Raw genomic sequence first — 26665 nt, 5'->3', positions numbered from 1 at the left:
AGCTTTCGTTTGGCATAATTAAATTACAAATGTCATTATTCTGTGGTTCATTTATTAAATGTGATGCCACAGTGTGGGAGCCAATTTTCTTTAATGTCACAAGAGATACATTTGATATATTTTTTTAAATATTTTAGTGGCTCATACAGAGGCTGAGGTTAGGCAAGCTTGCTGTAAATTAAAAATCTAAGTAGAGCTTAGTGAATCAACCTGTTGCTGCAAGAATAATTGCTTCTGTGTTTTATATTCTTTTCTATCTTAATTACATTTCAAAGTGCAGTTCTCTAATTTCTGGGGTTAGTTTTGGTTTTTAAATCTGTGCCCTGCAACGAGCGAGAGCAATAAAATGTGAATAATCCATTTCAACCCATGGCTTTCACTCATCAAAAACAGGAGGTGGTGTTACGGAACTCATGGTATATGTATAGTTGATGCGATGGATCATTTTTGTACATAATTACACAGATAGCAGTATTCAGACTAAGGACACTAGAGGTTAGTTTAATCATAAGTGAGACACATTCAGAGAGCCAGATTCAGCCACTATTACTCATTCTGAGCTATAATTTAGTCTGAGCTGATGCACTGAAATCAGCTGTGCAGGAAGTAAGATTCTACTCAATACAAATCAGATTCTGGGCCACTGAATCTATAAAGTGAATTATTAAATATTATTTTAAGAGTCAATTTGGTGCAACAGGTTGAACCTTTCTAGTTCAGCACTCTCTGATCCAGCAACATCTGTGTCTGGCAGAATTCTAGTTAGCTGGATGTCCACTTATCGTGGTAGTTGCCAACTTTCAGGCATTCCTGTGAAGTTTGTTTACAGCCATTAAACCAGGCTCTCAGTGTTCTGTGCTGTTATTTAACTCTAACTTACCCCTAACTAGAGTAGCAAGCAGTGGAAGTGCTAGTAATGCTGCTAAGCATAAGCATGATTTTCATGCTTTATCTACTTATTTCCTTGTGCCAACACTGTAAAATTGTGTAACAACACTAACACTTTCTTATGTAAAGAGCTGATAAGCCTTAGCGAGGCATAGGCTTAATATAGACAATGTATCAATACAGTCATACATTATTAAGCAGCATTGCAAGTGTTGTTCTGTTTATTTGCCTTGGTGAGATAAAAATAAAGAGACCCCCTCTCCACAATATTGTCTACCTGGGGTTCGGCAAACTCTCTGGTTCAGCACTAGTCGGGTGCTGGACTAGAAAGGTTCAACATTTAGTCCTCACTAGTCCGGTCTTATAATGTCAGCTAATGTGAACTTCTACAGCTCATGTAACAAGAAGCTTTTCCATTAAAAATCAAATGCAGCGGGTGATGTGGCAAATTATAGCATTGCTACCCAAGAAATGTGACTCCCACATTTCACACCCCTTGTACCAAAGTCAAACAAACAAACATGCCTTGGGTTTTAGTACATTTGCCTTTCTTCAAGTGATGTCAAGAAAGGGCTACAAGATCAGACCCTTAGGATCAACAGAAGTTCTCAGAAAACCAAAGTGGGGCTATAGGTGGTAAGTTATAAGATACCCATGCTCCTCCAAATTTAGGAATGTGGGCTAGCTCCACCAATGTTTGGGCTTAGAGCCACTCCATCCAAAGGAGGGACTGGGGCAATCATCCCAGGCTCTGTGTTTTGGGGAGCCCGGTGCTTCAGCAGGATGCTGGGTCCAGTAGGCAGTGCAGCGATGCAGGCAGAAGTGAATGACCCAGCTACAGCCTGCCCTTTTGGTCTTTTCCTGCTCCAGCGATGATGGGAGCTGACAAGGCAGGACAGAGCAGGACAGGCTGGGACCAGCTAGCTTGCTGCTGCTGCTGGTGCTAGGACTGCCACTAACCTCTGCCTCACTGGCCACCCTGCATCCCAGCTCCTGCTGAAGTGTCCTATGCACTATGAAAAATTACACATACCTGGCACCCATGAGTGGGGCCTCTGTCCTGTAAAGCGTTATACCAAGGAATTGTGGGATCCTACTCCAGAGGCACACTCTCCTGCCAGTGCAGAACCTACAATCCCAGATTACTTTGTGGATTTCTACAATAAAAGAGGGAGCAATGTAAGTACCGGATATCGGACAGCTCACACTGTTCTATGGCTTTTGCTCTTTTCTGCTGATCGCTCTTGCCTGCCAAGCAACACAGGTACCATCTAATCAATCTCTGAGCCTCAGGAATTCAGCAGGCCACAGTCCACTTCCTTGCATCACTGTATATGGGTGTTTGGAAGTGACTGGCACAGGGAGGATGTAATCTTTTAATTACTCACGTGGTCTTTATTCATGTGAGTAGTCCCATTGGTTGCAATGGGATTATTTATGTGAGTAAGGGTGACTCACTAGGAAAGCTCTCAGGAACAGAAATGTAATTTGCTGTTGGACTTGCATGGCAGGGGAGCATTTCTATAGCATAAGCCAGCTGAAGGCAGAACCTACCCATGGTTGCAGCCAACCAGAGACTGCATGGCTTGAAAAGCTGGGTGTGCCTTTCACTGAAGAGTGCCCATATGCTTTCAACCCTACCAAGCCATTTAATTATAATATGCAGTGACAGAGTCCCGGGGTGGGGGGTGGGGGAAAGTTTGCTATCTACTGAAGTCAATGGCAAACTTCCACTGATTACAATGGTGCCAGGGTTTCACCGTTACAGGGTCAGTGCATTTAGCGATGGGAAGATGAGAGCAGCTGCCTGTCCATCTGCCCCTTTCTCAGCAGGTAGATTCCAAGTTCTTGACAAGAATGAAAGATGATTTCAGTTGCAGTCTTAGACAAAATTACCTTGAAACACCCAAATATATGGCAATGCATTCTGTGTATCTAGGCACAGAACAGACCGAAGAATGCAGAGTAGCAGGAAACTGACATTAAATTGCCTGTGAAGAGCATACTGATATACCAGAACAGCGATAACAGGGAGATAATATCTTCATTCCTTGCAAAACCTGCAGCTCCTTCTTTTTCCTTTTTAGGCACTCTTAATTTTTTTTGAAGCAGTGATTTTGAGAGGACAAATGAAGTGTCTAATATTCATGGGACAGCCCTCTAATTCATTTAAAAAACCTGTTAGTTTGTATTCTAAAAGGAGGCTTGTTACCTACCAGCTCTGTGATTCTTGGGAAACCAGAACATGGTCACCTGTCAGCCTTGTGCTCTTGGGAGCCAGGGAGTGACATTCATGGAAAACCATTCCCCTCCTTCAGGCCTCTGCTAGAATCAAAAACAAAGCAAAGAAAAGGCCGGGGAAGACACACCTAGCTGCTTCAGACAAGGGTGATACAATTAAGGAAACACCCCAGCCTCATTTACATTAAAGATGGAACAGAGGGACATCTCATTAGCATACAGAATGGAGAGCAGCTCTTCCAAGGCAGAAACCGCACTGAACTATGGGACACCGAAAGCAGAGAAGCACTGCCTGATGGGAAATCCCTGCTCCAGATGCTAATGAACCTAGGCCTGCTCACACCCAAATTAGTCATTATCAGACCAATTCTAGTAACGATCCTATTGACATCTAAAATACTGAAACTGCCTAGTTGCATTGTGAGCTCATTCAAGGAACATCACCCATAACCAGGGGTGATCAGTCTCTATTGTCTCTCCTCTTTCTCTTTGAACTATCTCTATAAAACTCCTATCCTTGCCCCAAGAAAACTGTTCTGATACCTGGACTTAAACTGCATCAGTTCCATTGAGACTTCTTCATCTCCTGTCTGATCATGCTGGGGGCTCTGTCCTGCTTTTCTCCTGCCCTCTGGACCCCCGGCTACCATCATCATCTGGGAACCCCGATCAGTGCCAGCTCCGTGGAGTGGAGTGGTGAGGTCTCTCTCTCTCTCTCTCTCAACTCTCTCTCTAAGCATAGCCTCCTGACCCAGCCCTGTGTAAACTGTTATATGGTTACCTAACGTTTGTAATCAGTTTCAATTTAGATTTAATATTGTAATTATTAGATTTAATATTGTAACTGTTTGATATCTATTCACTACTCAGAAATAAATCACTTTCATTGTTAAACTGGTTGCTTCTCTCTCTTTCTTTCTCTTTTGCTCACTCTTCCTTACGGGGTGTTGTTTTGGCTTCCCCATTCGCTCTGCAACAACGCTTTTTGTACCCAAGCAAAAGATCCCTGTAGTGCCTAAAATCCTGTGGGGTTTGCTCATCATGTGATTTACCAGTGAATGACTGTGGTGTGAAAGTGGGGATAGGGGGTGCTGAACCTGGGGGCTTATGAGGATGGCAGCTTAAAGTGCTCTTTAATCCAGCCCACGGAGTCCAAAGGCACATGAGGGTGCAGTGTGGCATTGCTGTTAAACCCAGCCAGCTGAGTCCAGGGACATATGAGGGGGTCAGCTTGTGAGTGCTGAGTACCCAGTCCTCTCAGACATGCTCTGTTAGTGGGTGTGAGTGTCTGTGTGTGTTGCCAAGGTGGTAAGAACCCCATCCTGAGGAACCTAGTTCCTGCAGGAGAGCTCCAATGGGAGGGGGAATTGGCAGCAGGGAGAATTCAGCTCCATATGAGAGCCCAAGTAAGCACCAACAGCACACTGATAGAACTGTTAACCTTCCCCCAGTCCTATAAGGGTAACAATTGCATGATTTATCAGGAGCATGCTTAGGCCCATATTATACAATCTATGGATGTAACTGTCACTGAGGTGAAAGAAAAGTTGTGTCCATGGACTCAAGCTAGTAAGATAGACTGTTAAACTGGGGGTCTTACAAAGAGCCCACAAACCTGAATATGAGAAAATTTGTCCCTGAAGAAAAGGATCTGAGCACCCATTTGGGTCTCAGCTTTATTGGGCAAATTTAGCTCTGGTGAAAAGCAGGTGAAAATCATTATTACACCACAGCTGAACTTGATTGTGTTGACAGCTTATTTAATTTAAAACATATTGCAGATGAATATGAACCTCTCCTCCCCGTTGCCTCCTGCAAACAATAAGTATGTAGAGTACAATTTAATCTTGAGCTTTGGCTATGTCTACCATATCCCACACACTTACAACGGATAAATAATGAAGTTTGTTATTAAGAATTTTGTAAGCCAGAGATCCCCAAGAATGAGGTATGCAGAGACAGTGGAAATGTTATATTATTGTATTTGGCAAAAAATAGAAAATAGCTGCTCAGACAAGAATTTGGCTTGGATGTCAGCATATTTGTTGACTTTGTACTGCACTTTGAGGCCGGTGGAATTACATCAGATCAGAATTTCCAGAAATACCATTAAAAACCCTTCATAATAAAAACTCAGTGGGTTATGAAAATGCTGGATGGCAGAAACAAAAAATACAAAGATAAGATATATATCTTATTTATTTTATTAGGCCAGGTATGATTCAGATGTTACTGTTGGGTTACATGTTTGGAGACGAGAAAACAATGAAAGATGACAGACATTGTTATCCTTTCCTGGGGGGCTGTATTAAATCAATTGGAATAAGTAAAATGAGAATGTGGATTATGAAAACTTTGCAAGCAGCTGGAATTGATTTGTCTTGCTATGGGCCACATTTTTAAGAAAGGGTGTCAGTAGCAGTACAAAATATATTTAGGATTTGTTATTCATGCAGTGTTGGCAGTGAAAGATAGATCTGGTAAAAAGACTTTTTGAAAGCATTAGTTGAGATCAACAGACATGTATAGCTGTTTTAGCCAGAAGAATAACTGTTATGGGTAAAAAATTGAAACTTTTATAAATCCTCCCCACATTTTATAAGAATTGGGGTCCCAGCTATAATCAGTGAGATGTTGTAAAATCAAAACCAAATCCAAGCCTCCGTTGACTCCTCTATTAGTGAAGAGCACACCGTCCCTGTTGTATAAATCCAGTTTCTTAGGTGAGAAAAGTAGGTAGGCATCTTAAATACTATATAGTGGGCAAGGGCAGGAAGGATATTACCATGAAATTTACAATACCAGACAGATGTATCTCTCAGTCCATCCAATCAAGTATGTACTTCTACCCCTCATCAGATTATAATCTGAATATTTCTCAGATAGTGAAAATATGGCAAACTCTGTATCTCACTCCTGCACTTATTTTACTGACAGGAGCCTGGAAGTAACTCCCAAGGAAGTCAATGGGAAGATTCCCATTAACTAAATGTTGCGTGTGTTTATTTTTAATTTCTTGTTTCTTACGAAAATAGTTTCTTTTTGGTGGGCTCAAATGACTCATTAAGTTTGAAAAGCAAAACAAACGCAAACAAACAAACAAACCAAAATCTATGCAGAGTTTTGCAACATGACTACAAATGGAAAGAAAAAAACCCAAGAGAAATCACGAGAAGGGTCAAAAACCAAGAGAATGGGAAATCTGAAAGTCATAAATGAGGAGCATGGATTAACTTTGCCAGAACAAATTATAATGCTCTTAAGATCTTACTCTTCTCAATGGATATAGTGCTGCAAAACAATCCTTAATACTGTAGTCTGGCTGGTATGAGCCATACATAGCTCCTCCATCCTCTATGTGGATTATCTTTTGTCTGGAGCAGGCAATTCCAAAGTACAATGGTATTTAGTACTATGGCTAAATCAGGGGGCATGTAAGCAGTAAAACAAAGATTGTGATCCAATCTCCAAGTCCCTACCTTTCTTACCAAGTTTCTGCTTTCAGTGCAGCACCAATGTCTCTAAACTCATCTTTCAAAAGTGTCAGAAGGGTAGCCATGATAGTATTTTAAGTTTTTCCAGTTATAGACAACAAATAGTCTTGCAGCATCTTAGAGACTAACAAAAATGTAGATGGCATCATGAGCTTTTGTGGGCACAACCCACTTCAGCAGATGCATGGGATTGAATTCCTTGGGGTAGGTAGTGACTGGGTTTTCCCTCTGTTCTGCACAGGACTAAGAACACTGCTGGCACTTAAAGAATCAGCGAACTGCATCACGGATGTGAAGTTTTAAGTGGAAAAAGGAAGAAGAGCAAATATCATTTTGAAATTTACCGTAGAGGGGAAAAAAGAGGCTCTGCTGGAATTTTTAAACCTCTGTTGCATCCATTTGCCAACATGTCTGACACAAACCTATAAATTACACTGTTGCTTAGAGGTTTGTCCAATATATACCCATACTCAGTTTCCTGTACCATAATGGAAAAAAAAGTTACTGATTGTCATGTTGAGTGGCACTCAAAATAACAGTCTGAGGAAGGATTTGGAAGGCTGGAACATGAATTGACAGACTGGTGCTGAAAGTATGCTGACAGTATAAAAAGCACACATTTGTTTTGATGAGGAGAGTGGGAAAGGATTCAACTACATGACAAGAGTCTAATAACTAATGCTCTGCAAACTGAATTACAATAAAAGTCCCTTGAAAGAACTCAGGGCACCCATGCAAATGTAATTTTTATTCCAGTATTCCCCTTATAGTCCATTTGGGATGATGATCTTTTGCCACGTGTTAAACTAGAGAAGTGTATTTTCTGCGTATTGTTCAAACGATACAGAATCTAATGCTAAAGATCTTTTGAATTATGTTTGTTCTGCCTTGGGCTATACATTGTATACTGAGGTGAGTGTTTCCTCTCAGAAAACTTTACATTTTCCTGCAAATGTGGGTTAGAAATGCAGAGCTCCAAAAGCAACTCAAGTGCTTAGCCATTATTATTTTTAACATATATCTAGCACCTAGAGGCCAACTAGTAGGGGACAATGTGCAAGGCACCGTACAAATGGTCCAGCCCTGAAGAACTTACAGCGTAAAAGGCAAGACGTAACAGGTGAGAAACAAAGGGAATAGGGTGGGAAGTCAGATAGTGAAAATAATAGGACACAATATTTAGCTAATCAGGAGAGTTCCAAAATGCTTATTTATAAAAGGGTTTTGCTGCTTCAGAGATACAGTATATGCATCACTCCAAACAAACCATTATCCTACATAATGACCTCCAGAGGGTCTCTAGTTCTATGCCATTGATGGTGAGGTATGGCTCAGTGGTTTTGCTTAATAGAGCTAGTGTAGAAGATAGCAATTAGCTTGACAAAATTTTGAACATAACCGGTCCTTACTTACATTTTTTAGTCAGTTGTGGACAGCATTGTGGTTAACATTTTGTGGCAATAAACATTACTTGCAGGACCAGTTCTCTAATTTCCATAGGGCTTAATGTTCACTAACACAATACCCATCACTGGTAGCCTGTCTAGTTAAATCATTCCTCTAAACAGAACTATACATCATAAGGGAAAAATATATTCATGTCTGGAAAATTCTGCTCACCAAGTAGAAATAGTTCCATTATGAGTGGAAGAAAATGTTTAATCATCAGTTTCTGCAGAATTTCAGGTTTCATTAATAAAACATTGTTTCTTTCATGGTAGCAAAATGAATAAAAGGCACATGCATGTGCACACACACAAGAAATTGGAGCTGGAAGATACCATTAAGTGACTTGTCATTCTTAAAGTACAAACAAGGCTCTGGGTCACAGTGGGGACTTGGGCCAGACAAACTGTAGTGGAAGAGATGTTTTTACGAACACCCAAGAGAGCTGAGATGAGCAATTTTTTTATCCTCTCTCTTTGAGAGCACGTTTCAGAGAAAGCCGTGCTTGGCCGTTTCAGCAAAAAGGACAAGGAATCTGGTGACACCTTAAAAACTAACCATTTTATTATATTGTGAAAGCGTATGCCATAATAAAGTTGTTAGTCTAAGGTGCCACTGGATTCCTTGTTTTTTTCAGAGCGTGTGTTAGTCTGACCCCTAGTGTTAAAAATCTTCAGGGGGTAGCCGAGTCTGTACAGGATAAACTTACAAAACAACAAAAAACAGGACTGTGTAGCACTTTAAAGGCTAACAAGATGGTTTAATAGGTGATGAGCTTTCGTGGGCCAGACCCACTTCCTCAGATCAAATAGTGGAAGAAAATTGTCACAACCATATATACCAATGGATACAAATAAAAATAAAAAAGTGAACACACATGAAAAGGATAAATCAAATTTCAGAACAGAAGGGGGATGGAAGGGAGGGAAGGGTGAGAGGTAAATGTCTGTGAACTTTGAATAAGTAGGAATAAGAGATCCTCCGGAATAGGGCTATATTCCGGAGGATCGGGCCAGTCTAGACGCTTTTCTTCGGCTTTTCCCCAAGCCGGAAAAAAGCAGTGGACATCTTTATTTAAATCCCGCGGGGGATATTTAAATCCCCCGCGGATTTCCCTATTCCGAAGTTTAAAATTAGCATGCCCCTTTCGAAAAAGGGGCCAGTGTAGACGTAGCCTTTAAGTTTATCCCAACCTTACTGTCTGCTTTATTCCATGTAATGATGATACAAGTTTAGAACCTAAACATAAAATTACTCTTACTCAATAAAGAGACAGATGTCTATGTTCATAAATCTACTTCCAGTCTGTTGAATAATGAATGGGAGGGAAGGACAAACAGTAGGTGAGTTGGAATCTCTCTCAGACAATGGAATAAATTGCCTAGGGAGATTGTAGAATCTCCAGCGATGGAGATTTTTAAGAACAGGTTTGACAAAAACCTGTTAGAGATGGTTTAGAGCAGGTGGGCTGGATCTGGCCTGTCAAGATTGTGGATGCATTGGGGAACCTCAGGCAGGCTCCCTGCCTGCCCCCCAATATACCACTGAGAAAAGTGGCTGCTGCACGGCTCTGTTTTCAACAGCTGAGAGCCGGAGGAGGGGAGAGATGCTTCATGTGCTGCCCCCGCCCCCAACACAATCCCACTGGCTAATTTTCAACCAATGGAAGTTTCCTATTGTCAACAGGCAATTTGTGAAGCACCCCTCCATCCTCCTCTCAGGCTCATGGCTGCTCAAAGACCACATGGCCCCTGCAGCCAGTGCCGGGGCAGGGCAGGCTGCGAGTCTGAGAAGGCTGCTGGCTGGGAGTCAATGGGTAAATCTCCCAGCCAGAGCCTGCCTCTTACACCCCAGTCCTCTGCCCCCATATCCCACATAAACCAAACTCTCTGCCCCCTCGTACTCCCATATCCTGCCCCCCCATCTCCTGCTCCATGTCACAACCCCCTCCTATCCCAAGTCACAAACCAAGGCCTCTGCCCCTCTTCCTGCACCCATATTCCCTCCCAGATCCTACAGCCCAGTCCCCTGCTCCAGGTCATAACCCAAGCCCCTGCATCTTAGACCGCGGCCTGAGGTCACAAATGTCTTCTTCACCCAACCTCCATCCCAGACCCTGCACCTCCTCCATTAATATCATGGAAGAGTGTGGCTGTAAGCTGGTCAGCTCCGGGCGGGGCACCACTCCAACCCAGATCAGTTTCTGGGGGGAATTAACACAACAAATAACCAGTCCAGGGTCCTTGCTCTTACCTCAGGGCAGGTGACAAAAGTAAACGATAACAGAGTGGTGTGGAGCAGGCCAGCAAATGAGAGGCAGAGGCCTGGCCTTAGTTTAGGGCAGGCTGCCAAGTCTATGGGGAGGCAAGCCCAGCCCTAGTTCAGGGTGGGGGCCACCGGTAAATCGTCTATAAGCCCAGCCCTTGGTCAGGGCATGGCAACAGGCAAAGCAGTTTAGAAGCCCAGCCCTGGTTCAGGGTGGGGTTGCAAGGAACAGTTTGTAAAAGCCCAGCAGTTTATCACGGCCTAGTACACAAGTGAGGTTTCCTTGCTCAGGAGGGTTGCAGGCAGCTCGCCAGCAATGGCGGAGTGTGGGAGGCTACCATACAAATGGTGGGTGGCAGGGGGGCACAGGCCCTCCCACTCCACTGGGCCCCAGCCCAGGGCCCTAGGAGTAGCCAGTTACTGCTGCTGGATCAGTGGGGGCTCCAGCCCGAAACACACTGATCCGGGCATGTCTACATCCATGCTGTCCCCTGGGCCACTTCCCTCTTCCCCCTCAACGCGTACCTGACAGTCGCGTACGTCTCCCGCGGCATCAGGGGGATCTAGGTCCATTGGCCACTCCTCAGTGGTTTGCCGGGTGTTTGGGACATCTGGGGAAGTTGGTGCTTCCTCCGGGTTGTGGTGCAGCAGGGGCCCCGGTGGTCCACGCCAGCTCATCACCTCCCCAGGCGTTTGCTCTGCTCCGCGGCGTACAGGGGGTTCCTCTGGCCTCTGCTGTTCCTCCGAGCCGCTGTGCAGCAGGGAGCCCAGTGGCCCACGCCAGCTTTCCACCGCGCCATGGCTTCGCTCCCTTCGTTGAGGTGTAGGGGAGTCCTCTGGCCTCTTCAGCAGTCAGGGCCTCACTGGCCTGGCTGGCAGGCTTTTTACCTCTCTGGCTCCGCCCCTTGGCTTCCAGCCAGATGGCTCATTAGGGCCACGTGTAGCCCACCAAGGCTCTGGGAGAGGCGCCTCCCCTTCGGGGTCAGTGGGTGGCCACTCCAACCCACGACAGCGGCTCTTGACCACTTTCCTAAATCTTGGTGTCCCCTCCATCAAAAGTTATTGCCCACCCCTGAGTTAGAGGATGCTTGCTCCTGCCATAAGTACAGTGGACTGATGACCTCTCAAGGATCCTTCCAGATCTATAATTAGCAGCGGACACATAAAAACTGCAAAATGATATTGCGCAATGAGAACCCTTGACCAGGGTACCATGTAAAAATGAACTTTGCCTTTTTAAAGACTTTCAAGAAATACTTGATAAAATTGGACTTAAGCTTTAGGAGTGAGAAGCTGGCTCCGTGTTCCAGCACTAACCCCAGGAATCGAGGAAGGATCACCTCAGAGCAAAGATGGTGTGCAGCCAAAGTAGGGCCCCATTAACCACATGGTTTCCTTACTGCAGCGGGCAAGGCTGGGATGCAACTCTACCAGGTAAGTCCTGGGTAAGAATTCAACCCATTGTGGGCCCTGGATGTCAGACTAGATGGTCCCTTTTGATCTAAGAATCTATAACTTCACTGAGCAGCATAAACACAACACACCCCTAAATCTGCTGTAATAGCACATACTGGAAGGTACAAACAGAGCAGCACGGGAATCAGGGCAGAAAAAGAACTGCATATCACCTTTGCACACTTCAGTGAGAGCACTAGAATAGGCAGGCCTCCAAGAAGTTACTCACATTTCAAGCACAGTGTCATCTAACTCTGTTCAGAACAGATCTGCCTGACACTACTAAAAATGTCAGTGGTTGTGGCACCTTGACTCTACCAGTGCTCCTATCATTGATAGGAAAGAGGTACACATAATCAGCCAGGAGAAGGAATTTCCAAAAGTAAGGCAGGCTTTGTGAATTTATGTTTGCCTCCCAGTTCTAACCTCTTGACAATGTTGGTTCTCATTTAGGGTACGTCTACACAGCTGTGTCATTTTGGAATAACTAACGTTATTCCGAAATACCATAGTCCGAGTCTACACAACCAGCAGTTTTTTCAACATAATGTTGAAATAATGTTAAGCTGGAGGACTTCTTTCTCTGACTCCTGTAACCCTCATTTATGAGGAGTAAGGGAAGTGAGAGGATGAGTGCTCTTTCTCTGACTTCCTGCTGTGTAGACAGCACCAACAGCCGAAATAAGCTATTTCAACTGAAGTTACACAATTGACTTAGTTCAAGTTGCCTAGCTTATTTCAACTTTAGCCTTGCTGTGTAGACGTGCCCTTAGAGAGGATGCAGAGTTTGTTCAAATTTGGCTTTGTGGGTGAGTTGCAAAAGGTAGATGCCTTCGTTAGAAAGGCTGGAAGAATTACAAAGTCTTTGATGCCTGACCAACCAAAGCATCTGAATGTTACATGAACTGGGTCTTTGCCTCACAGAAATTAGGAAGGGTTCTTTAGATAACTGACTGCATCATTCTGATATTTATCCATGGATGCCCTTCTCAGTCATGAACTTCAAGAACACATTCTGTTGGAAACCAAAAATGTAGACACCGTGTAGTGGATTAAAATCCATTTTTACACGTTCCCTTCCCCAAGGACTTTTGATGTTCATTCACTATAGACCAAGTGAGTAGTTGGTATCTTCACACAACAGAAAGAGATCTCAACTGCTATAATATGCTCCACATCACACCCCTTTCACAGCTGCGACTGGAGACTGTGGGGAGCCAGAAGATCCTTATCCCAGAGAGAGATCAGCCAGCACCATTAAGACCTCTTTGTCCAGCCCTTCAAAAGCTTCCCACTGAGCATTCCTTGTAGTGTGGGACAGCTCCAGGAATGGCTGTGGGAAAGGCCCTGCTAAAGGATTTGCTGTCTCCCATCCATGTGGAACCCTCAGAGGTAGCTTGCCCACCTTGCCTCCCTAGACACAGTGGACGATCCTGTCTTCATGGCAAAAGAAGCAGGCAGGTGGAGTGTGGAGAAGCAGAACTCTCATTTGCATGCCATGTACAGGGTTCTTCTCCCTCTCCCCTGCCCTGCAAGTGTTTTTAGAACACTGAGTGGTGTTAAATAAATGGCAGCATTCACACCACTTTTTGCTTTCCATAAAAAGCAATTTTGGATTACAGTACAAATGAGATCTTAAATAGCTGCATTTAGTAACGGTTACATGATGACATGTCTGAAGCCTAGTGGGAACTTATGTCGGTGTTTTCCATCTGTGGCAAGGCTTTTAAAGTGATTTTTTTTAAAAAGCACTTTAACAGATGAATTCTCATGAGCAAAAATTAATAAAGATTAGTTCAATGCTGGACCAGTCTTGGTCCCTTGGGATTAAAACATAAACAACTAGTCATCCTAAATGTTATTAATCTCTAGGGAATAGAGCTTGTTTGTTTGTGTAATGAAGTGTTATAATTGAACTCAGCTTTGCTGGTGTGTAACTTTTCTAGAGCTGAGAAATCAAAGTTTATTATGAGGTTAAGTGTTTGAGAAATCTTCATACCCTATAGCAAACTAACTATGATACAACCCAAGATTCTTCTCTTTGGAAAATATTCATTCGGTTACTCTTTTCAATTCCTTCTAGTCCTTGAAAGTCCATTTAATGATTTTCATCAATAAAAAGTATTGGGCATATGGATTCTTTCAGTAGTTATAGTGAAGAGTTCTCTTCATATATGTACTGGTGCTGTTGATCTTTGCCTATTACCTGATGATAGTGCTCACCAGTCTAGTTCTTACTGCAGATGGTCATGCCACATTGTGCATCATTCCATGGTGCAAATTGGAACCCAAAAGAAACCAAAAATCACTATTTACAGTTTGATCCCAGGACTCTAATGATGTTTGTTAAGTACTCAAATACCAAGGCAACTGGTATCTGTGGAGATAATAGGTTCTGGGTTAAATCAGAGCCTCATCTTCTCTCCTTTGATATTTCCTAGAAACCTTGGAGGATAATCTTGATGAGTGAGTGATATCTAATGGAATTCTTTTAATTATGGTCCATATGTAAGATCTGATATTTTAATGAAGTAGGTATGTACAGTACGTCCTAATACCGCATAGTGCCATGCTGCATAGGAACAGGGCACTGGTGAATTAACAAATTTTGTAGAGTTCCATCCAGATCCCAACACTTATTGGCTCACAAGGTAAAGTTCAGTTCGCTCATTCAAATTCAAGCCCACTGGAACTAGAACCTCCCCCATAGTCTATTGCAGAATGATTAGAAAAATCATTGTACTTATATTTTCTCTCTTGCTCTTAATCCCAGACTGAATGCAAGAGTGGTGCCTGCCCAGGCAATTATCTTCAGGAGGATCTTGAAAATGAGGCTCAATGTCTCATTGGCACTAAAGCCCCTTTTCACCAGTCTAGCTGTAGAGACAGACCTTAGGGCAAATACAATTCAGACCCTTTTTCACCACATATTTTCAGTCTTTAATTAAAAAACAAAACAAAAAAAACTAATCCAGCTTCCTTCATGTCGAACTAAACAGATGGAAAATAAAAGCCTAGCTGTTATTTATAGACACTTTACATCATCCCTAGCCCAAAAGGGCAAAGCTATCCTCCTTATACATTCTTTTAACCATTCCTATTGTATCCCTTTAAAGCTATTTATCCTCCATTACTCCAATACAACAGTGTCTCTGCCTCCTCCTATACTGTGACCCAGGAGCATCCAGGAAAGGAAGGCAACATCTGCCCTCTGCAATAAACCCTTCCATCTGGCATGATGACCCAGTTCATATTCCAGGCCCATAGTTCTCATCTTGGTTTTTCCCCGCTCATAAATGTCTTGTGATGCTGAGTAACAAATATCCTCTGAATGCTTTACTCAGATGAGCTGGTTTAAAACTCCTACTCCCTCATTCCAAGAGTGACATGTACCACAAGTTATGCACAGTTACTTGAGTGGTGTTCCAAAGAACACAATGGCATGTTTTGAAGCAAATATATTTTTAAACCATTCACATCTCATTATCCACTATATTTGTGATCCATCCTGGGATGGTGACAACTTGTGTCTTAATAAATTCTAAGCTAATTTGTTCTGTTTTGTTATCTGATTTTGTTTCCCAGCCATTTTTTAAATTAAAAAAAAAAACTTTCCAGCTACTCATTTAACTTGAAATCTTAAAACCCATATCACCAGTAATGAGGTGATGTAGTGATAAACAACCGCCATATCTCCTAAAGGGTGGAAACAGAAGTCCGCTAGCTTGGATTTCCCATGAGAGCACATTTGAAATAAAGAGAAGAGCCTCCTTTCTTTTTCCACTTCTAACTAGCTCTTTGTGTAATTGCCAGAGTCACTGACCTTTCTGAAAATGATGACTTCCTCTTGAGCCGGACAATGCTACTGCTAAACTGACTACATGGGATGTTGCATGGCAACAAGAGACATTTCCTCTCTTGAGAACTGAATTTGACTTCTGCTCATTGCTCTCTGCCCTTGCCATTTTGGAATGATAGAGACTTGAATCAAACCATTTATCTCCTGTGGCAACACTGAGCCATCAAGATAAGCCCACCAGAGTTATTTTAAAGCACCTGATAGATTTTCCAAGGCCTCCTTTGCACAAAACTACCATCACGCTTCTCAGCCAAAAGGGCAGTCTTAGCAGAGAATGAATGTGCCGTGAAAGCTGAACTCCCCTCTCTAACATAGAGGTGAGTTCTAACATAGGGTGTTTTGCAATCGGATCTGAGGAATGGAGAGGGAGGGAGGTAAGAGGCAGCCTGGGCAAAGATGGCACTCTTGTGACTTATACAGTGCTGGTGGTAAAACAAAACTCTGATTTGCAGCCACATCACTTTCTCACTAGTTGCATTTAGTTTGGTCCAATCTTTTGCATGGTCCGTCTCCACACACGAGAGTTCATCAAAAGGCACATGTATACGAACAAGTGGAGAAAACATTTTTCAGCTAAGAAGTTGTTTTGGAACCTGGTTAAATTAAAAAAAAATTGTAAATGGTTGGAAATTCAGTGACATCATAAGGGGAGAAGTGAGATTGCATTTAAACTGAGAAGAAACTTTGATTTTCTCTTACCTATGCTATTTTGACACCATACAATAAAGAAGGGTCAGAGAATTGCTAGTAAGAGACTGATCACGTGACTTGGGTCAGATCTCACAAGGCCCAACCCCTTTTCCACAGCAGGGTGCAGTAGTCACTGACTCCAGGTGGTATATTTATGTTCTGGGCATTTATGCCTCACCTTCCTCCTCTCCCCAATGCCTGAAATAATTGGCTCTTAGTTAACAAAGCAATCCCAGGAAGCTGCTGAACAGAAGTTGATGTCTCTTTCCCCTGTCTAGTTCAAATTCCTCAGCCTTGCTCTCAACGCCCTGAACAACTTTGCCACCATCTACACATCAACCCTGCGTCCTTCATGGTCCATCTCTCATGCCCGTATGATTAATTTTAATAAAAGGTTTAGCCCCACTATTTCATATCAGGCAGCTCACAAAATCACAGGACCAGATCAGAGTACAGGATGGGGCTGGAAGGGATGGGGAAAAGACCCCAGGAGTAGCAGGGCTGCCTACTTGCCTTTTTGCTCTTATCTCCTTCACCCACTAGCAAATCTGTGTTCTCCCTCCCCCTTCTCCCATCCATCCTGTGTCCTATGATTCCAGTTGGGCTATGCACCTCCATCATCTACAGCCTCAATACACACTGTTCTACATAGTTTGTGAAGCTCCATCAGGCAAGGACTGTCTTTCTAGTGGTCTGTAACATGGCTAACATCCTTGTGATACAGAAATAAATACAGTAACTGCCTAGTCAGTACTTATGTCTACAGCACAAGTTCCAGAGCAGCAGAGCTGCGGTGCTGCAGTATAGCATAGGCCATCGCTGTGGTAAATTCACCCCCATGAAAGGCTGTGGCTAGAATTCTTTCATCGACGTAACTGTGTCTACAGTGTGGGTCAGGTCAACCTAACTACATTGCAGAGTACAACCTTTTATCCGCTTTAGAACTGTGGCTAGACCAACCTATGTTTTGGTGTAGACTAGGCTTCACTATTGGGTTGGAGTGGACATAGTTTATTGGGTTAGTAGAAGTTAAAGTTTTGCTTATAATTCTGTCTGGAAAATGCTATAGATGAAAATTCTGGAGATTAAACAGTGTATCTTAGTACACAGCAAATCAATAAGGAGTGGTATTAACAGTAGTGTTAACAGTAATATGAAGAGGAGAGGGAAGCCACAGTAAGGAGCAGGAGTGATGAATTATTCTCTTCAAGGGAGATGGAGCAGGAAGCCGATTACGATATCGATCCCAACACATTTTCACAAGAAATAAAGAACTTCCTTGATTCAGCTGAACCGCTTTGCTGATTGAATTCTCACTGTAGATCCAAACTGGCTTATCCAAGAGAGACACCTGCTCTTGTCCACAGGCATGGAGGTCTGAGTGAAATGGATACAGGAGTCTGGGATGCTCCAAATGAATTGGGGGGCACAGAACCTCTGCACACAGGATCTAGCAGATTTGGCACTATGTGGCTTGTCCAGTTAATTTACCTCCACCCCCACCCACAGATGAGACAGATGGTGGTGGATCTGTGAGCCAGTTGAGGTGAGAAGTTTGAGATTCTTCACACTCTCACCAGAACATGCAAACAGCCATTGCACAGAATGAGCTGCATGGACTATGTAGGCTAACCCGGAGTTAAAAAACAGAAGGCTGACATATCAATGGAAGCCTTGTGGAACAAATTGAAATGCAAATCGAACTTCTGATTGGTAATGACAGCACTCAGATGTGTCGCTAAGTCCTTTGCATCCAGGCTCAAGAACTCAAAGTCGTGTAGTCTGTATCAAAGGAAAGACCGGGAGCATCAGACCGGTCATAGCTTGGTTTACGGCTGATGCGGACCTGAATCAGCCAATCCAGGCCTAAGTCAGCTGTTTCAGTATCATTCCAGCACCACACTCATTAAAAAAACAAAAGCCACCAACACTTTGATCTATCCACACACTCCCCCGTCCATTCCATTCTATTGATGGTTTTAATTTGTTTTGCTTTCCCACTGATAATCACTTTTTTTTAAGAGCACACAGATGTGAATTGCCATCTAACTTTTTTTCCTTTCTGAATTAAAGTAACATCATTTACTCCTGTGTCCCATTAAAAGCCAGTTTCTTGGACAAGATTTGGATCTGTGGTCTGCAGCCAATGTTTCCTGGAGTAATTCCTCTTCTGGATTGGATTTGCAGATAACTCTTTCATTGTGCACACATGCAAATCTGATATCACATACCAAACAGGAGAATACTTCATTTTTGTAGTAGGCTTTCCTTTGGGATACAATGACGGAGATTTTCCAGGGATTGGGAGCCTTTCATAACACGCAATAAAGAATTCCTTTGCCAACATAGGTTTTCGACAAGGCTGAGAATAAAACTGACTGCAGACTCAATTAAAAGCTAGAGTCAGACAGGAGTACTTTGTGAATAGAAAATAGAGATGATTAATTGGAGATGAATGGCTTTGTGGTTACACTAGACAGAGATTCTAAAGCTTCCATCTTAGGCAGATACTCTTCCAGGATAGGTCTATACTGCAATTAAAAATCCATGGTTAGCCTGTGCCAAATGATTTAGGCTCACAGGGCTCAGGCTAAAGGGCTATTTAATTGCAGTGTAGACATCCAGGCTAGGGCTAGAATCCAGATTCTAGGCCCCAATGAGGTGGGAGGATATCAGAGCTCAGGCTACAGCCAAACCCGGAATGTCCACACTGCAATTCAAGTCTTTCAGCATGAGCGCAAGTCAGCTGGCACGGGCCAGCCATAGGTGTCTAAATAAAGTATAAATAAAACCCCAGTCAGTGTTTCCTGTAAGCTGTGTCCTTGTGTGATTGCTTAGGAGAGATTCCCATGCTGACCAGCTGACCAGCAGACCACCCACAGCAAGGTTTTTTGTTTCTACTGATGGTGCACAGTCACACATGCCTCAGTACACATACAATTTATTCCACACAAAGATGGATGAAAAAGATTAGAGGGAATATTACCCCTCGGTGACTTTAGGTAAATCTCTTAGGACTTGATCTACAGGTCCACTGAAATGACTAATTGACTTGAGACCCAAAGCCCCCTGAAATCCCCATGCATAAAATAGGAGGAATAATCCTGGCTTTCTTCCAGCCTTTTGTCAGTGTTCAGCTCTGGGCAGGAACCCTCTCTTGCCATGTTTATGCACAATGCCTAGTCCAATGGAGTTCTGATCTTGGTTGAGGCTGCTCAGTGCTACAGTTATAAAAATGATGGTAAGATAGAGCAAACAATCTATTCAAAAGCCAATTCAGGCTTTAAGGAGTAATTTTCTTGATAAGACGTCTATATAAATCTTTTTGAATCTGATTAACAATACAGATATGAAATACAAATACATACAGGGAACTAGTTCACTTTTCCTACGGACAGGAAGGGTACATCTAGACAGTGGAGATATTTCCGGTATCCCAAAATAGCTACCCTCAGTCTTTTAAATGCACCTGCTATTTCAAAATAACAAGCGTGCTATTTTGGCATTCCTGTAACCCTCGTTTTTTTGAGAGGGATGTCTCAAAATAGCATGATGTGTAGATGCGTCAAATTTAGAAATAAGCTATTTTGAAATACAAGTGAAATAAGATACGTAATTTGCATGGCGCAGATTGCATATCTTATTTTGAGTTTAGGGCATTGTGTAGATGCATTCAAAGTTTCCTAGGTATAGTATTTTTCATATTTCAGGGGGCTGGAGTCACTTCCACCCCTTCCTGCTTCCCTAATATCCAGGTTAAAATTCAAAACTTGTATTGTGGTTTGTAAATGCAATTTACATTCCAGCTCACTTGTAAGAGATCTTCAATTCAATTCAATCACCATGTACAATGTTGCTTCATAGGAACTCTGGTAAATCCCAACCTGGCACCACTGCACTCAGTCTAGAGTTTAATCTGTAATACAATAATCACCAAACTCTGGGACAGATCAATTTATTTTTTACTGCTGCAGTTATGAGTATGTGGTGGTAGGGACATTGTCCTTTTAAGCCTAAAATTTCTTTTAAAAAGATTGAATACAAATTGATTCTTGGGCCCCTCTCTCCAAGTTTGTATACCAGCCAGTTACTCAGGGATTTTGTTTTATTTCCTTGGCTCAGCGTACTATTTTTAAACACAATGACACCTGATGTGTTAATGTAACCAGACATGATATGTCATTGGGATGAGGCAGGAGCCGAGAAAATTAAGGAAAATTGGTCTGCTGTAATCCTCAGTAGGGCTTAGATTACTACTTGTTAAATGTACCTGCTTATCAAAGGATGAATATAGGCAAGCAACACGGGAATGCAGGGGCAAGATTAGAAAGGCAAAGGCACAAAATGAGACCAAAGTTCCATACATACAAGATGGAAAGCGACTGTCTAGGAAGGAGCATGGCGGAAAGGGATCTAGGGGTCATAGTGGACCAAAAGTTGAATATGAGTCAACAGTGTGATGCTGTTGCAAAAAAAGCAAATATGATTCTAGGTTGTATCAACAGGTGTGTTGTAAGCAAAACTCGTGAAGTCATTCTGCTGCTCTACTCTGCACTAGTTAGGCCTCAGCTGGAGTACTGTGTCCAGTTCTGGGCGCCACATTTCAAGAAAGATGTGGAGAAATTGGAAAGGGTACAGAGAAGAGCGACAAGAATGATTAAAGGTCTAGAGAACATGACCTATGAAGCCAGGCTTCATGAACTGGACTTGTTTAGTTTGGAAAAAAGAAGATTAAGGGGGGACATGATAGCGGTTTTCAAATATCTAAAAGGGTGTCACAAGGAGGAAGGAGAAAATTTGTTCCTCTTGGTTTCTGAGGACAGGACAAGGAGTAATGGGCTTAAAGTGCAGCAAGGGAGGTTTAGATTGGACATTAGGAAAAAATTCCTAACTGTCAGGGTGGTCAAATATTGGAATAAATTGCCAAGGGAGGTGGTGGAATCTCCCTCTCTGGAGATATTTAAGAACAGGTTAGATAGACATCTGTCAGGGATGGTGTAGACGGAGCTTGGTCCTGCCTTGAGGGCGGGGGGCTGGACTCGATGACCTCTCGAGGTCCCTTCCAGTCCTATGATTCTATCTACCTCTGGATAATATCAATGCCTGCCATAGGCACGCACCCTTCTTTGAGGCTATCCACCATTCCACCAGTGTCCACTCTCACCTAACGTGGTCAGGGCACATGGAGAGGAAAGAGAGGGGACATTAATGTGATGCAAAGAAGTGGCTGGAGGAGATGCAGAGGAATCTGAACATTTTTGCAAAGGATCCTGGAAGACCTGGCATCGGCTTCTAGTAATGGGTTATTTTCACCTCCCAAACTCAAAGATACCCCCAGGGCATCAGCACTGAGATTAGACAGGCATCTGGTCAACTGTTTTGCTTGTCTAATCCTCAGAGGAGCATGCCAGCTTCGGTACTGTGTTCACCGAGATGTGTCTGAGGACTCGGAGTGTGGGTTATTATAGGGAGAGCTGGGGAAAGGCACATAGCATATCCTTCAGGGAGCAGGCATGGTAGGTGTGCCCTCTCACAGGATGTTGGCCCCTTTAGGATGGAGCAGGGGCCAGACACCTCGACTGATTCCATGGTTTTAAGGCAGGTGCCGGGGCCTTAAAAAAAAATATCAGGCAAAGAGCAGGCAGCCAGTGGACCCCTTTCTCAGCCCAGAGAAGTAAGAGAAAAAATTATCCAAAATGATATTGAAAGAGTCCTCTAGCTACTTCCTTCAGGAGTGGCCATGAGCAAGATTTATACGAATCTCCTAGGGTAGGTCTACACGACAGAATTTTGTCAGAAAAATGGCCGTTTTTCCGACAAAACTTGAGGAACGTCCACACTGCAATTGCGTTCTTCCACAAGACAATTGAAAGAACAGAGGGGATTTTCTGGCATTGGTAATCCTCATTCTATGATATGAGGAAGAAGCCTTTTTGCAAAAGGCGTGTGTGGACAGGGAAGAGGGAGTTCTTTCAGAAGAAGAGGGGAAAAAAAATCACAGGTGCCCTGGTGACCATTCCATCCATAGCAATCACAGATTACAAGAGAGCATCCATTCAGTCTAGACACTTTCTTTCGAAAAAGCAGATCGCTTTTTTGATGTGCTTTTGTAGTGTGGACGTTCTCTTTCGGAAGAAGTTTTTTTGGAAGATCTCTTCGAAAAAAACTTCTTCTAAAAGAAGCCTGTAGTCTAGATATATGGACCTCAACAAGGGAAGGGGTTTAAACCTGAAAACCAGGGAAAATAGGCTCCAGGGGAATAGAAAAGACTCCACCCAGGAAGGGCTGCCTTCCGGGACAGAGAAAGGACAGGAGGCACAGGGAAAAGAGGACAGAAGTGAAGCCCAGGATTGAGCATTGTGGTGTATTTTGTTTCAGTAAAATAGACACTGGGAGAAGGGACATAATTAGACAAAAATCAAAGGCTATGTGGAGTTGAAAGAACGGGGAGGGAGAGGCTGGGCTGCTGCAGAACCAACAGGGGGCACTATAAGTCAGGGGAGTCCACCTATGCATACCATTCTACTGAATGCTTCTTGTGGCAGGGAATGTGCCCTCCTGTTTTATAGCATCTTGAAACCACTCTGCTCCCCCATGCTTAACACATGATCATTGTAATAAATACAATTAACATTTCAGGTAAGGGACCACTGTTAATCATTTCCTGTATGCAGCTCAAAAAGATGCACTGAGCTGTGGTATTTCACATCCCCACCCAGAATTAGAGTGCAGAAAAAAAAATAGTTCTTGCACCACATTAAGGTCATATTTTATACAATATGCAGAATTTCCCCCTGCCTACAATCCCCGAGTGCACAAATTCCAATATGTGGGGTGACATGTAGAAAAGGGGTTCAATCTTTAATACTTACATAGGAGAGAAAGCAAAGGATTGTAACCAGTATTAAAACAAAAACAAAACAAATCAAACAGCTTGAGACGGGCATAAAGCTACATTGCAGGTACAGTGCCACAAAAATCCCAGAAGGACAGAAAAAAGCTTAAGTGCTGCTGATTGACATACAGCTACTCTACCTTACAGAATGCTGCTAGATGCCTGTCCTTGACTGCCCTCTTTAAGGATTCAGTTAATAGGCCTGTAAAATCTATTAATCTTGGTTTTAGTGGGTGGGTTTTCCTGTGGGAATTGAACGGGAATTCTCAGGCAGCAATGAGACAGGTAAAACCTATACTTGACAATGTAAAGTCATTAGTGTTTTTAAAGGGGTCTTAGTGCTACCGTAACTTCTTGAGCAACTCTATTTCCCCAGAACTCTGAATACGTTCAGAAATGAGGAATTATTCCTTTGTGAAGTTGATTTTTAAACTATCACTGCTCTTAAATACCGGGGCAGCTAAACAGACAAAGCATCTCTCTTCACTGCAAAGCATTACAATTTTTTTTGGTTGTCACAAGTTTACCACAAACACAGTTAGGGACAATTAGCTCAGGCAAGTCACAAGAGGCCTTGCTAATGAGGCGGCACAGAGATGAAATGGCTTCTTTATCCTGAAGAGAGTCTCTGGAAGGTCAGAGTTAAAGTTATTGGCAGAACAATGCAAGAAAAAGAATGTCAGGGGCCACAATTTTTGCTGAAGTGAAGTAGGGGGATGAACAGTTGCTCTGTCTTGATGGTGCTCTCCAACATTTTCAGAGCCACACATTTCCCTGGCAAAAAATGGGGACTGTTTCATGGACAGGCGTTTTAAGGCTAGCATCTGTTCTCTTCTTCAGCTTATTATTGTTGTTCAAGATTTCCTATTATTGTAGCACAGGAGTGGAAAATAATTTTCACAGTGGGGCTACAATGAATTTTGGTCCATGGTCATAGGGTGGTTCCATCCTGGAAGGGAAGGGGTCTGAGGTGGAAGGGGCAGAGCTGGGGACTAGCCTCCCCCCAGAGTTGTCTAGGGCTGGGGGCTTTGAATTAAAACCACAGCAAAGGGCTTGTGGCTCCCTCGCTGCTGCTTCATTGCCTAGCAGCTACCTGCAGTTGCTACCACTATTTAAAGGACTCATGTCTCTGGCCTCGTCCTAAACCATTTAAATAGGATCCTGCTGCCTGAGCCACTGTCTGGAAATTTGGTGGCATGGGCAGCAGTATATAAATAGAAAGTGGCCATATGCAGTCCACGGGCCAAATCAAAATGTTAGGCAGCCAGTTCTTGGGCTGCATCTTGCCCAGGACTTTTGTAAAACATCCCACCTTTACTTAAAGAGCAGATCCAACTGCTCTATGCACTTTACAGGCAAGTAAAATGATGTCTGAAAGCTTAATTTGGGGTGTTAATCCCAGAAGTTCCCGCTCCCCCCCCATACTGTTCCTATGTACAGATATTATAAAGTGTCATATCTTGGAATCCCCTTAGTTTGTATTTCCTGATAGTAAAAAGGTTGGAATGAAATACCTTAATGCTCACTGAAAATCCTACAAATCTGGACTAATACATTTTAAATGCAAAGCCCAAATCTTTCTGAAATATTGTATTATGTGCCCTTATGTCTTCTGTGCTGACAAAGAATGCATACAAATGCTTTGTAAAGGACAACAAGACAGCACAAAGACTCCCACAGCCCCCTTTGCCTTCGAAATCATATGGATGCAGTGGGTTTTGATACAAAACTCATCTCAAAAGCTGTGCCTCTTCATTCTTTCATTATGAAGACCCAGTGGATTGCTTACTTAGCATACACCAGAGGCTATAGATAGGGCGAGCAGTCACTGCAGCCTGAAAGCCCCAGTACAGAACAAATGCAATTACCCTCAACATGCAGATACTTTGGAGCTGAATTGTGCCGAAGAGAGAAACCTTCCAGGTGACAAAACCATGCGTGGCTTGGAAGAACAGCCACTTCCACTCAGCTGAAAAAGCAATGCAGTAAGTGACTCTGATATTGCAGCAGGCACGGTTTCCTCAGATTAGTTAGGAATCGAAGATTCACAGCTTTGTGTGTGTGCGCGAAAGAGAGAGTCTCTCATCCAGGAACAGCCTCAGAGTTCTGTGAATGTCTCATAGTTCTCTTCATTCACAAACCAAGATGACCAAATTTAACTGATATGCACTGATGCTCACTGCATACATCTTACATTGTGCATGTGTGTGTGTGTATTGCAGGGGAGTGTTTGCTGAATGGTTCTGTGCTAAATTAGCATTGTTGGTTTTGTTGTTCTTTTTCTATAGTCATTGTTAACAGTGATTAATGGAGGGATGTCACTTAACGCGACAGTGCACTCCTATATTACATTTTAACTATGCAGCATAATTTATATGCTGGGGTGCAGGTTATTTTCCAGGCTCTCTCTTTAATGTTTAGATTTAGAAGGACTTTGCCAGATAAGTATTAAGTAGTTTGTTGCAATTATCTATATGAATGGATGCATAGCCTGTTGGACAATAATTTTAAATTTAATGAATAGGCCTACTTTGTGATAAAACACTTCAGACAATGGGGTCCAGGCAGCAGCTGATTTTTGTTGGTAAACACTTGCAAGCATTACTTAGTCATGCTGTATGTACCTTTGTGTTTTTACAGACTTGAATGGTCATCTGATTTCACATTCTGCAGTAAGAGACTGTCTAATTTATAACATCTATCTGAATAACAGCAGAATTTAAAGTTTAGTTTATAATGAGACAATTGGTTTCTCATTTTGCAAGTGTTAGAGGAAGAGGAATTTGGGTTATAATCATAGGCCTTCACTGGAAACTCAGTTAACATTCCGAGGCAGATATAAGTGCACATCTATAAATGTAAGCTATTCAGAACTGCATTTCTCTAGTTCATTGATACAGATTTGTTTTGGGTCTTGTGATGCTTTAGATAGCCAGATTCAAATGTATCATAGTCACCACTACCATTTTGGGTTTATTAACTCTAATAAAAAGCTTTCCAATTAATTCTAGTTAAAGATTCTCCACACCACAGTCAAATGTTAACATTAAACAGCTGTTGAGCTCCTGTTAAATGAGCCACTAAATTTCACCACTGATTTTAAATGTTCATCTTTGGTCTAACAGTTAGGAGCTTCATTTCCCAAAGTTCATGCTAACATTATCAAGAGGAAGTTCTACTGTTCATTAACTTCTTCATGCTAATTCTGTGCAAAATTCAATGTTTACAGGGAATTATAGTGTTGCAATGATGTGACCCAGTAAAATTTTTGTTGAAATATTTTGTGCATATTTATTGTTTTAAGCATATATGATGTTATAGTCCTGAGAAATACCCCTCAAAATGTAACTTCAAATGTATCAGGCCTTTCTCTATATATGTAATACACATAAATCTTACTGATTCCCCCCCCCCCCCCCCCATTTAGGTAGC

At 42.7% G+C, this 26665-nt stretch overlaps 1 long non-coding RNA gene across 1 annotated transcript in view; it reads left to right on the top strand.

Annotated features, from left to right (window-relative positions):
- Nucleotides 1-24887: 24887 nt before the first annotated feature.
- Nucleotides 24888-26665, top strand: part of LOC142818304 (uncharacterized) — a 32656-nt gene continuing 30878 nt past the window's right edge. Inside the window, exon 1 of the long non-coding RNA XR_012895733.1 lies at nt 24888-25218. This is a non-coding gene — a long non-coding RNA (uncharacterized LOC142818304). The remainder of the gene's footprint in view (nt 25219-26665) is intronic.

The sequence above is a fragment of the Pelodiscus sinensis genome, chromosome 14 (genome assembly GCF_049634645.1).
Source record: "Pelodiscus sinensis isolate JC-2024 chromosome 14, ASM4963464v1, whole genome shotgun sequence".
NCBI classification, from domain to species: Eukaryota; Metazoa; Chordata; order Testudines; family Trionychidae; genus Pelodiscus; species Pelodiscus sinensis.
The sequence above is the reverse complement of the archived record's forward strand: the minus strand, read 5'-3'. Positions and strand labels throughout refer to the sequence as shown.